This window comes from Haliotis cracherodii, unplaced genomic scaffold (genome assembly GCF_022045235.1).
Source record: "Haliotis cracherodii isolate W230 unplaced genomic scaffold, xgHalCrac1.p SCAF_3, whole genome shotgun sequence".
In the NCBI taxonomy this organism is placed as follows: domain Eukaryota; kingdom Metazoa; phylum Mollusca; class Gastropoda; order Lepetellida; family Haliotidae; genus Haliotis; species Haliotis cracherodii.
The window spans coordinates 31,169,159-31,181,418 of NW_027266286.1; the positions used below are offsets into that span (position 1 = coordinate 31,169,159).

The 12,260-nt window shown below is 39.1% G+C and overlaps 1 protein-coding gene across 2 annotated transcripts in view; it reads left to right on the top strand.

Annotated features, from left to right (window-relative positions):
- Positions 1 to 12,260, top strand: part of LOC139476101 (glutamate receptor ionotropic, kainate 2-like) — a 147,382-nt gene that overhangs the window by 18,812 nt on the left and 116,310 nt on the right. The gene's annotated exons all lie outside the window — the stretch shown is intronic.

Below are 12,260 nucleotides of genomic sequence, written 5' to 3' on the forward strand. Positions count from 1 at the left end.
GGTAATTGCCAAGGCCTTTGAGTATTGTCCAGAAGTATCAATAGTACAGCGGGAAATCGTTCCAGTGTCCTAACACCTTCCCAATGCTTATAAAGGAGATGAGTGTCTTGGACATCAGCAGTCTCCCAGTGACTGAACTGGTTCTTCTTTCGCCTCCCCGCTAAATGGGCGCAAGTCCAGTTAACAGGCAGCTCTAAGCTAACAAGCCTTAGTTATTATGGAAATAATAATTTTCAGATTGATAGCTTGCTCATAGAAGTATTTAAGCTTGGGGAGATTGTGTTAGGTAGACAACCGATACTGCAAAACAATAAACGTTTTGTTTATGATCGACGAGACCAAGAAAATCGGCTGGAAGTATGCCAGAGAAATTTGATTATTGAAACATCTCGCGGGGAGGGCTGCGAGCAATCCACTCAACGCTTTCTAGGGAGAAAATTTCCTCCAATTTGATCCTTTGAAGATGTTAAGCGTATTCCAGCTAGTTTTGCAGAAACAACATTTCTATTCCAAAGACCAAAGTATGCTATCAGTCATTATGATAACGATCACCCGAAACCTTAATGCCTTTGAAATTAATAGTTTTATGGAATAAACTTTGCTTGATGTCATATCAGTTCTTGTAGTTATAACGAAACCCTGTATTAGGCCTCGGGGTCTCCGATATCATATGAGTCGTGATTGTAATCACTGGAATAAAAAGCATGCAAAAGACGAGTGACTCGATTTGAAAGCCCCATTCTACTATTTCATTGCGTGGGAAGGAATAAAAATCATGTCAAATGCAATCTACATTTCTTCCATGATCCGTGTGTTGTAATGATTGTATGTAACCTCAGATCTGTCATCCTCATCACTTGACTGCATGGTCTACTTGCACGAACGCCTCCAGTCTTCTGCTGTGAATACATCGGAATTTAGAAACGGATATTATCTGTGTTTACGTTTACCATACTCATTCAAATTGGTAATCGCTTAGTTTTGTGAGTTTGTCTTGTGATGTTACCTACCTCGAAGCATGCGTTTGTATATTTATAGATCTTGACGCATGTGAAGAATTTTCATCTATAATGGTCTATCTTTCAATATAATGGCTACAATGAGGTGGACGGAGTGTATGAGTAAAATACACATCCACCATACATAATGGTCGTGTACACAGTACATATACGTAGCCTTGGCATTGCTATTTATTCTGTAGGACATCATATGCAAATTATAATAATGATAAAGTAGAACCCAAAACAATAACCAATCACGACTATGCATTCACTATGTATCTGAACCAGTATGTGCATCGGTTGTTGTGATGTTGCATTCATGGTCCTTCACCGTCCCGCACAAAGTACTATGTATGTCTTCTAAGAACAGGAAATATAGCATACACCATCTGGAATAAATACCCTTTGGTTCATATGTGTCGTGCCCCATCTTCATTGTAAAATGATAGAGCGTCTTGTCTTCCGCGGTTGAGTAACCACGATTAATGACCAAGGAGTAATATGTGATAGATATCCACCTCCGTGGACCATTAGCTCTCCTTCACTTACTTTCCTGTATGAAATCGATCATTCGTGGCTTGTTCTGATACCCAGAGGGCCAGACAACACTAGGTGTCAACGTTCCGACATTGCATGTTCCTATACCCAGAGTGCCAGACAAGACAATACCAGGTGTCAATGTCCTGACAATGCATGTTCCTATACAGAGAGGGCCAGACAACACCGGGTGTCAACGTTCCTACATTGCATGTTCCTATACCCAGAGTAACAGACAAGACAACACCTGGTGTCAACGTCCCGACATTGAAAGTTCTTTTACGTAGAGTGCCAGACAAGATAGCAAATGGTATCAACGTCCCAATACAACACCAAGTGTCAACGTTCCTACATTGCATGATCCTGTATCCAGAGTGCCAGGCAACATCAGGTGTCAACGTCCCTATATTGCATGGTCCTGTATCCAGAGTGCCAGGCAACATCAGGTGTCAACGTTCCTATATTGCATGATCCTGTATCCAGAGTGCCAGGCAACATCAGGTGTCAACGTCCCTATATTGCATGGTCCTGTATCCAGAGTGCCAGGCAACATCAGGTGTCAACGTTCCTACATTGCATGTTCCTGTATCCAGAGTGCCAGGCAACACCTGGTGTCAACGCCCCTATATTGCATGGTCCTATACCCAGAGTGCCAGGCAACACCTGGTGTCAACGTTCCTACAAGCATGTTTCATTAAGAGCCAACAAGAAGCTTTATGTTATCGGTAGCTTTCGTAAACACCTAACGTATTTCCTGAATTTTACAATTAATTTGATTTTATTGGTATTTTAGTTTGAGATACTATTTTCTTTCCATTCAATGAGAAGTATGAGTAATACTTAGGCATTGACGTTTTAACTTGACATTTTGCTAACTGCAGCGAACAACCTTTTTTACTCAGTGGCTTTTCTTTCGATGGGTTACACAAACATTAACATTAACATAAACATCCAACACCAAAGTCAAATGTTGTATGTTAGTTACAACATGCACATGACCATAAATTTAATGATAAATAAAAGCATATGGATCATTGAGAGACAAATCTAGCATGAAATCTCCATGATTTCTCCATTACAGAATAAAATGGCATGTGTATAGATGCGAACGATGTGGTCAATACTATATAATGTTAATAGGTAACGCCATTTGAATGCCTGGTCAAAGTCAAAGTCTTATATATGTAGTAAATAATGGCATCCAGCCCATATACATCGGTGTTGCAAATAAGTACAGCGTTTTACATTTTCGGATAAATTTGATTTTTAAAAAGTGAATTATATTGCCAGTTCCAATATGGCAGCATAATAGCAGATACAGGAAAATAGCACTTTGGTATGACCTTATTTCTGATATCACAATGACAAGGACATATGAAGTGTATTTCATTCTATAGCTGAATGACATAATGGGCAAAACCACTTCGACATTTCAGTGGACAATTGTGTTCCTTCACGTATCATGAGATCTACATATGTAGCTGTCCAAGACTTCTGGGGGCCATACAAGTCACCAACTGTTTTAACCATACAAACCATATAAATAAAGGTTTCTAATATATAAAGTCCATGTTACTTGGCCCGTATAATCTAAATGTACAAGCGTATTATAAACAAGTTTTGGGATTGGGCGTTCATGCATTGCAAGAATATTAAACCAATATTTCAAACATTTGATTGGGAGTGGATATATAATAGGTATCTGCCGCACTCATAATAAACCATACCATTGAATTAGGATGGTCCAACAGACAAGCTAAAAGCTAAAAGTGGCTCTCAAAACATCGTTTCGCTGAAAAGCCCGTAGTACTGATCCATATAACATGATTATTTTTACTTAACAATATACTAAGATATGTATGAGTAATTTCAACCTTAGAAGGATGGTAAAACGGTGAATGACACAGTGTCTTAGAGTTGGCAACTGTCTACTAATATAGCTGACTGCCTGTACTGACAGTGAAGACAATCTTTATACGACATCGCTGCGAGGAGCTCATAAGAGTGAGTTAGTTGGGTTTAACACCGCTTTGAACAGTATTCCAATTACATCACGGCGTATCAGCTTAATGTGGGAGGAAAGCCCGAAGTGATGCAGGTCTTAGACATTTAAAACTTTTGTGAAACATAATCGCAAACGACAATAATAGGGTTCTGATGTGCCCAATGGGCCCATCTTTGCACAACAAATTTCGACGCCTCCAACGACTGGGCCACACGTGCCGCCAGAGCTTATATGACAAGACATAGCTAGTAGTAGAGTCTGTGTCTTTGTGATTATCAAAGCAAAAGCTCCGTTGCCTTTTTTTTGTCTGCTATGAAAATGAAATTTTTGATATTTGCCTATATTCAGTACATGTCAATATGCAATTAAAAATGTACCGTACTATTAAAACAATATATATCCGTAAGGGAGTTTTTCATCGTCTGCCAAGGAACTAGATAAAGGTGTGAAAGTTGTGTGTCGTTGCATTTAGTGGTTCAATCGCTGCTGAAAAACGCCAGTGATATAAAAATGAATTCAGATGGCATCTTTACAGTTTTTATTAGAGCAAGTGCATTTTATTACACTTTCCTATACGTAACATTAAAACTATAAATGGAAGTCAGTGATCACAGAGCCAATGATCTGTGAAATGTTTGAAAAGTTGCTTCTGCCACCATGAGTGAGTGAGTGAGAGAGTATTGTTTCACGCCTTTTGTAGCAATATTCCAGCAATATCACGGAGGGGGACACCAGAAATGGGCTTCACACATTGTACCCATGTGGGGAGTCGACCCCAGTGTCTTCGGAGTGACAAGCGAACACATGTCTGCCTCCAAGATTATCTGATGATCCAGTCAAGCATATGGTCTCACAAATACGTGAGTGATGGATGTGAAGTTCAATTCCGGTAATGAAAGTAAAGTTAGCTTGTTATAAATGTTCTGTGCAACTACATTTGCCCGTACATGTTGACAATGTTCTACAAGGACGTCTCCTGTTGCCATTTCATTAACAACATTCGTTTTGTTATTTCAGTGATTTATGTATATTTATTGTTTATGGTACAATTGTCACATACGTCATAAGCGTGAGATACATTTTGAAGGATTTCATTCTGATTGCAAACTCCTATCCGGTTCAAGGTTTCTCCAAAAGCACCACGCTCCCCTGCTTGTTGTGCAGCCCTAGAGACATGTATTATGTACCAGCCACACACTCAGGCCATGAATACGCCAACGATTGTCGGGGGATTAATGTCCTTCCAGCCTTCCTCTTGGGACTAAATTGTTATGAGTTGTGAAAGATGGACAAAAGCTGTCTGCACGGTTCTTATGCAGGTGGTGGGGAACTAGCTTTGTATTATGGTACAATGGATGTGTCGCGAGTTTTGCTAATAGGAAGAGATGTGAAAACGTGTAGAAATCACATGTGTAATTACAAAGAAGCCACACTGAAATTGTCATTTTAACCCTGGAGATTTGTATCTCAGACAACGCCGAAGTTTACATCAATGCATAAGAACTATATTTTTGCTTCAAAGTACGTCAAGGGTATTCGCTTGCGTATTTAATGGTAGCTTTTGTCTGAAGCAGTTCTACGGATCTAGTTATGCTGTGGGATTTTATTGATATACAAAAACGTAATATACGAGGGATGACTGAAAAGTTCTGATCCAAGCTGCATAGATAGGGTTGGCGGCTGACTATGTTTTGGTACAGAAGGATTCCTCCTTGTGGTGTAAACTGTCCTCTACAGTAGAAATGACTTCATCATTATGTGCATAATGGCTTCCATACAGTTTGAGAAGAGAAGGAAATCTGACAGTGCCAAATCTTGTGAATACAGATGTTTAATTAGTTCAAAGCTACAGTCGTGTATTGCAGCCATGGCGACAAAATTTGTGCACCCGTGCAGTGTCCTGGAGGAACAACACACATTTATTGAGTTTTCCACGACGCTTTGCTTTTATGTTTGCACGCCGTTGTCAAAGCAGATCAGCATAATATCAACAATACTGGTCTGAACTTTCGGGAGGTAGTCAACCAGTAGGATTCCTTTGGAATCCCAGAAAACCGAAGCCATCACCTTGTCAGCTGATGGAACAGACTTTGCCTCCTTCTTAGAGAATATGTTAGATGCTCCGACTGCTTTGACCGTTGTTTACTCTCCGGCTGATAATGGTTACCCCAAGACTCATCCATGCTTACAAATTGCTCAACAAAGTCAGCTGACTCTGCTCCTGTACGATGTACATTCTCACCAGAGATAATGAACATGGAGCGTTTATGATCAGGAGTCAGACGCCTTTGAACCCAGCGTGCTGAAACCTTTGTCATGCCCAGTTCATACTTCAGAATGTTCCAAACTCTCCCATGAAAGGTGCCTTCTGTATTGGCTATGTTACGTGTGATGAGACATGTCGATCATTCATAATCATAAAATGTATTTCATCATAAAAAAACACACCTCACCTCTAAACAATGACAAAGGAAGGAGCATCACCCCCTAATGTTGAGACTATGTCCACAATGGTGGCTGTTAGAGTTAACCCTTTCAGTTGAAGTAGCCCATTTTGTTATTTTTTATCAACAGAAAACACCTAGCCACTCTTATGCCTGCAGAAATACGCTGCCTGCTTGTGTATTTGTCTCAAATGCAGCCTGTAAACAGGGAGAGTATTGTACTTAATACATGCAATTTATTAAGTGTGTACTATACATGTACACCCTTCGTGGTTATTCTCATAATTTTCAGCCACCCCTCGTATAGATGATTCACATTGTATAATACCTTATCCAGGGGAAAAATACTGGTCAAACGACATTCCATTGAATAATAAGGATAAAATGATAAACACTTGGTCATAATTTATCAAATAATGTAACATACATATACACTACTTATTTGGGAACTTAACATAGAAAGCTGTGAAAACCAAATGTTATTACATTTGGAATATGTCATGTTTTTGATAGGAGAAACAAGACTAGTGTGATGTTATATCGCCAAGCCAGAAATACTGAACCAGCTTTTAATATGATGTAACGTGATATCAGGTGCTGTGCTTCATTGTGACCAGCTTCGATATTGAGACAATTTACATCACGGTATAGATTTCAGTGTTGTGTAATCTATTTCCGATTGTTTGCTATTGAGGCAAAATGAATTGGCCATTCGTAGGTATGTCTGGGTGCATATATTCTACGATCATTGCAACTCAACCCTTCAAATCCTCAGTTTTAGTAGCTACAGACTGCTTCAAATCTATGGTTACGTATGACAATAAACTAATTTGATGAAGAAAGCCATTTGAAGACTAAGTGTCACTAAAATAGAACGAACGTGCTTCGATTGAAGCTTTGCCGGTCGTAGAAAGATCTAGAGATATGTTTTAGCTACTTAAACATCTTTATTAACTAAAACAGCAATGGCATATAGCAACGTTGTCAAATGCACCACTGATATTTTTAGCACGAATACTCTACATATTTCTCCAATTACTAATGGTTCAATGTTAAAAGATCGATCATAATTGTCATTTTGTGATGCATTAACTATAACCAGACGTTTATCAGGGCAATTTGTAAACATCTAATATAACCAAAACAGTGGGATGCTTCACTGTGCACTTTAAATCGCGATATTCTACCGAAGGAATGTTCTCTTTCTGGTTTCCGTTGCAGGCTGTGTCCAATATCATCGTTTTAAGTGGTCAATTGAAAACATTATATCCCAGGAGATATGAGACTTTATCTTTATGCAACAACTGACACAATTGCTTTTAAAGTTGTCATTTCTCAATTAGTGAAACGTGAAGATTTTCATATAGGAAGCTACACAACGATATCCAACATATGTTCTATGCAGCTTAAATCCTTTAAGTACTTTTATTGATTTCCTATGTTTTGTTGCGTGACTTAGAAACCAACTTATCTTGAAGATGATTCATGTGACATTCTCAGCTGGCTAGGTACGATTTCAAAGTCATTAGTCAATTTTCTTGTCCTTTCGGTATGGGGCTATGTCAGAACACTATAAGTGCTTAGTTATTGTATCCTTTTGTGATTAGAATCTGGCTAAATAGACCTGAGTGTCGCTTGTGCTTGAGTGTTCATGGTGTGTGATGCATCTCCGGGCCAACATGTCATAGTAAATTTCGTAATGAAAACGTGCACTGATATCTATGTATCCAAGTTCATGAATATAGGTTTATGGAAAGATCTGATCATGAATTAGCAAAAATTACGACAATGCATTAATAACGAAAAACGTGTTTAGTGATTTTGAGTCCTTTTAAAAGACTATATGGAGCCGTGTTGGTAACAGTTATCATCAAATGCAAATATAAATAACTTAAACTTGATCTTCGTCTCACCAAGACGGTTTGACAGCTTTGTGGTTAAAATGTTTGATCCTGAAAAACCGGATTTCAGCATATACAGCCTCTCTGTATGGGTTGAGTATTGGCGTTGAAGTGGCGTTAAATCAAATATATTCATATTCACACACTGTTCGCCTTTCGCCACTTGTTACCAGCGAACGAAGAACCAAATATCAACGAGGAGAAACAGATATGATAATTCTGGCTCTGTTACCATACATGTATCTTCACCTTTAAGGAAGCTGAGCAACAGTCTTCATATTTTTACATGTATGTGACCAACTATGAGACAAGAGACCTTATGGGTGAAAAATCAAATTTTGACTCCTCATTATATTTTAAAACTACAGTATCTAAGGAACACAAAAATAAAATTCACAAGCTTCAATTTATGTTTATCACAGAGATACATAACATTAAACATTTGGACTCATTTTCTGCAAAGTACCATTTTCAGACTTAAGACTGTTTATGTACACTAACAATTGCAGGTTTTAGATATGATGTCTGACTAATTGAACGTAGACATGTATGCTGAAATGTTTTGGAATTAATGTTTTTATGACATTATCGAGAGAAAAATAAAATATGTTTTGTACAGTTCGCTCACATGGCCATTTTTTACGGAAGTAAGTTTACGTCAAACGTTCATTTTATGACGTCACAGCACAATTGTTTCAAAGCACCTATCAGGTCCTGTTTCTCCCGATGGGTCACATATCATAAACTTCCATGAAACATCTATACATGACACTGATCTTATTTATGGTAATGTCCAATCTATAACCGACAACATTTCTGTTATTCTAGAAAGAAGCAGGGCTATCAATTGAAAACATACTCAAATGGCTTTAGCAATCGGAGAGTTTTAAAAACATGTAATCGGATACTCGATTTCTGAGTCGTCATTTAAAAATGGGTATGTCCTCAAGAAATTAATGCATGTTTAAAAAACTGACTGAATATGTTATAAAACATATAGAATATATATACTGAACCGCAAATGAAACGTGACCATGCATAGAGATATGAGAAACCCTTTTTGTCCAAACACTGTAAACATGCTTTGAGACATATTAAAAACATGAAACTTGGCGAAACTGATCATCAAGTTTGAAATGAAAGTGTCAAATGTTCTTAAAGTGAAACACAACACTAGTCTCTGAGAAAATTGCATCACAAGTCAGTATCTCGTGTGTCCGCCATGTGCATTGATGACTGCCGTGCAACGTCGATACATAGAATGTATTAGGCGGTTGATGAAGGCCATTGGCACTTGAGCCCACACTCTGAGGGACGCCTGACGCAGTTCAGCTGCAGTTGTCGGCCTTGGTCGGACGTCATTGAGCCGTCATTGAATCTCGTTCCACAGGTACTCAATGGGATTTAAATCGGGACTGAGGGCAGGCCACTACATGGTTCTGATACCATTCTGCTGGGGGAAGTCTCTCGTTGCTCTCACAGTGTGGGCACGGGCGTTATCATGCTGAAACCCGTGGTTGCGGCGACGTGCCAAATATGGTCTCAAGACTTGATCAATGTACCGTGCTGCTGTGACACTATTGCCTCTCCCTGGAACGTTGTTCTGGAAGACCACAGGGTCGACCCTTTGTGAAGACCAATTCCGCCCCACACCATGACACTCGGACCACCCTACGAGTTTACTCTCAACAACACAAGCATCCGAATAACGTTCCCCACGTCGTCTGCCATCTGCTGTTGAGATACAGTAACGGCTCTCGTGTGAGAAAAGGACTCTTCTCCACTGCTTGTGGAGCCAATGCTGGTGCTGTGTTGCCCACTGAAGACGGTCCCGGCCATGACTTGGTGTCAGAATGGGTCCTCGGTGTGGCCTGTGACAGTGGAGGTTTCTGCCCGTCAATCGCCCACGCACGGTGTCCGCACTAATTTGTCGCTGGTGGGTCCCCATGGTCTGCCGGGCAGTTTACGCAGCAGTAACAAAGCGATCTTGAAGATGCTGTCGCACAATCTGACGATCCTGACGTCAGGTGGTCGGTCATCTGTAGTGTTGGTGGTCTGGTACAGTACGTGGACTTGAAATGCATTGGCTACTTGCCGGGCGGTTTGTCCATCTTGCAATCGTCCAAGGGCTTGGTGTCACTGATTTCTTGTCAGTCTTGGCATGTGGTAGAAATTCAAAAACTGAATGAATGTTATCCGATCTGGGTGGATTTTTATAGGGCATGAAATGGGGGAACGACTGTGCATTTCAATTTGCCCGGCGGAACTCATGTGCATCAGGTTACCATGGCCGTTGCCGTGATGCGTTGGGCGATCGGTTTTATGGTCGTCTGTTTTTTTTAACATCAAATTTCATTTAGGTAATGTAAAATTTTAGAAACATTGCCAAAAATTACCCTGATATTTAAATGACAACTTTTCATGCAATGTTACTTGGGGTGACGGTTTTTTTGCGGTTCAGTATATGTCACTTGCGTTATCGAATTGGCATAAGCATTTATGATAGCAATTTTGACAGTCTATGTTATTTGTTGTGTCCTATATGTGGAACTTATAAGTCTCTGCGCTTAAGTTGCATTAGATACCTACTCACTCAACGAAAGCCATCCATTAATTTCGTTTCCTGAAAGAACAATGATTGTCAGTGACATGCTATTTGAGTTCCTGCCATGATGTTATGACTGCGGAGCTGCGTCTGTTTTGAATGCATGTAACATATATGCACACGGACACAGATGAGCAAAACAAAGCATTCATCACTTTGACTGAGGAGTCAGTAGGGTCAGTGTGACCTAGCTGTAATCATTCCTACATATGAGTGCCCAGATGGAGAAATAATTGACAAACTTAAACCCTGCAGGGGAGATGTTGTGTATCTAAATATACAAAGTGTGACTATATGGTCTACAAATTACCTTTGCGATGTTTATTTGGAAATGAAAAAAGTTTCAGGAAATATATGGAGGCCACCAAAGATATTGCAAAGAACGTTTCGTTTGTGCAAACACAGAGAAATTATATATTTACGTATTATGTTTTGGCTAATGAATTATACATTATCGTGCAAATGTACTTCTTGGACTTATTTTTCTGGATGAAAGTAAAATTCGGGTAATGGTCGATCCTGAAATTGTAAATGATTCGATCAGCAACTCTATTCTAACTATGATCTCTAACACTGAATATGCTTTATTAATAGGAAGTGTAACAAAAGAATACCTGTACATATGCTACTACTCTCTGTATATTCCTGGCCAAGTAGGTCCCAAGCACCTCCAGCTTGTCGTAACAGACAGTCAAAATAGGGATCGAATGATGCCATCGTACACCCGTGACAACTGGAAAATTGCTGGAATAATACGTCGGCGTCAAATACCATTCACTCACTCGCGCATAAAGTACTTTATGTACATACTATGTACAAAACAGGTGACCTCTTGTCTTAATTTACGAAATCCTCTCTCTCTCTCTCTCTCTCTCTCTCTCTCTCTCTCTCTCTCTCTCTATATATATATATATATATATATATATATATATAATGTGTACGTCTCCGAACAAGTTATCAGTATATTGTTTCAACTACAGTGTTTTCATTTCTCAAGCAAATTGTCAACATAACACGTTGCTTCAAATCTGTGCACACTATTGTCACCATCTAGTTTACGTGATCCAACGTGATCAGTTAAAACTCTGTACAGGAAGCGCTCTGTATGTTATGCTCAATTGATCTTTAATTTTACATTACTGGATAATTCTAATGTACTTGTCGCTGTCCCTTGAGATTATATCACAACAAGCCACACTACAGAACAACGCAAATCTCATTTTGTAGCTTGACATTTACATTTATACACCCCTCTGTGTCATCTGATACTGGTAATGGTCATGTTTTACTGTCGATACAGATGGCCACGCCTTCGCATGGAATGATCTCCCGATGACTACATACACTTATCTATATATTGATTTTAGATTATTTTATATACATGCTTAAAACAGATAAACAAAAACATCCAATGTTTTTATGTTTTTTAAGATGCCATTTTCACATCTTCACCAATATGATGTAAAAATCAAATTTGTTTTTGTGACACGTTATGAGTTCAAATAGAATCGATGGGAAATGTCAAAATGTAAACGATACAATCTTTATCACCCTGGCGTTACGATATGGGTAACCCCCTGTGGGTGTCTGATATCGCAAAACATCCCTAGGTGTTTAAAATGAATATTATATGAAAATATTAACTTGTTGCGAAACAGGTCGTGTTGATTTTTCATGCGATCTTGAATGTTCGCTGAATGTTTAGTCCATGTAGGAATATTGTCTTTCAAGTATCTCGATTTAAAGAAATGACGGTGCGTTAATGCT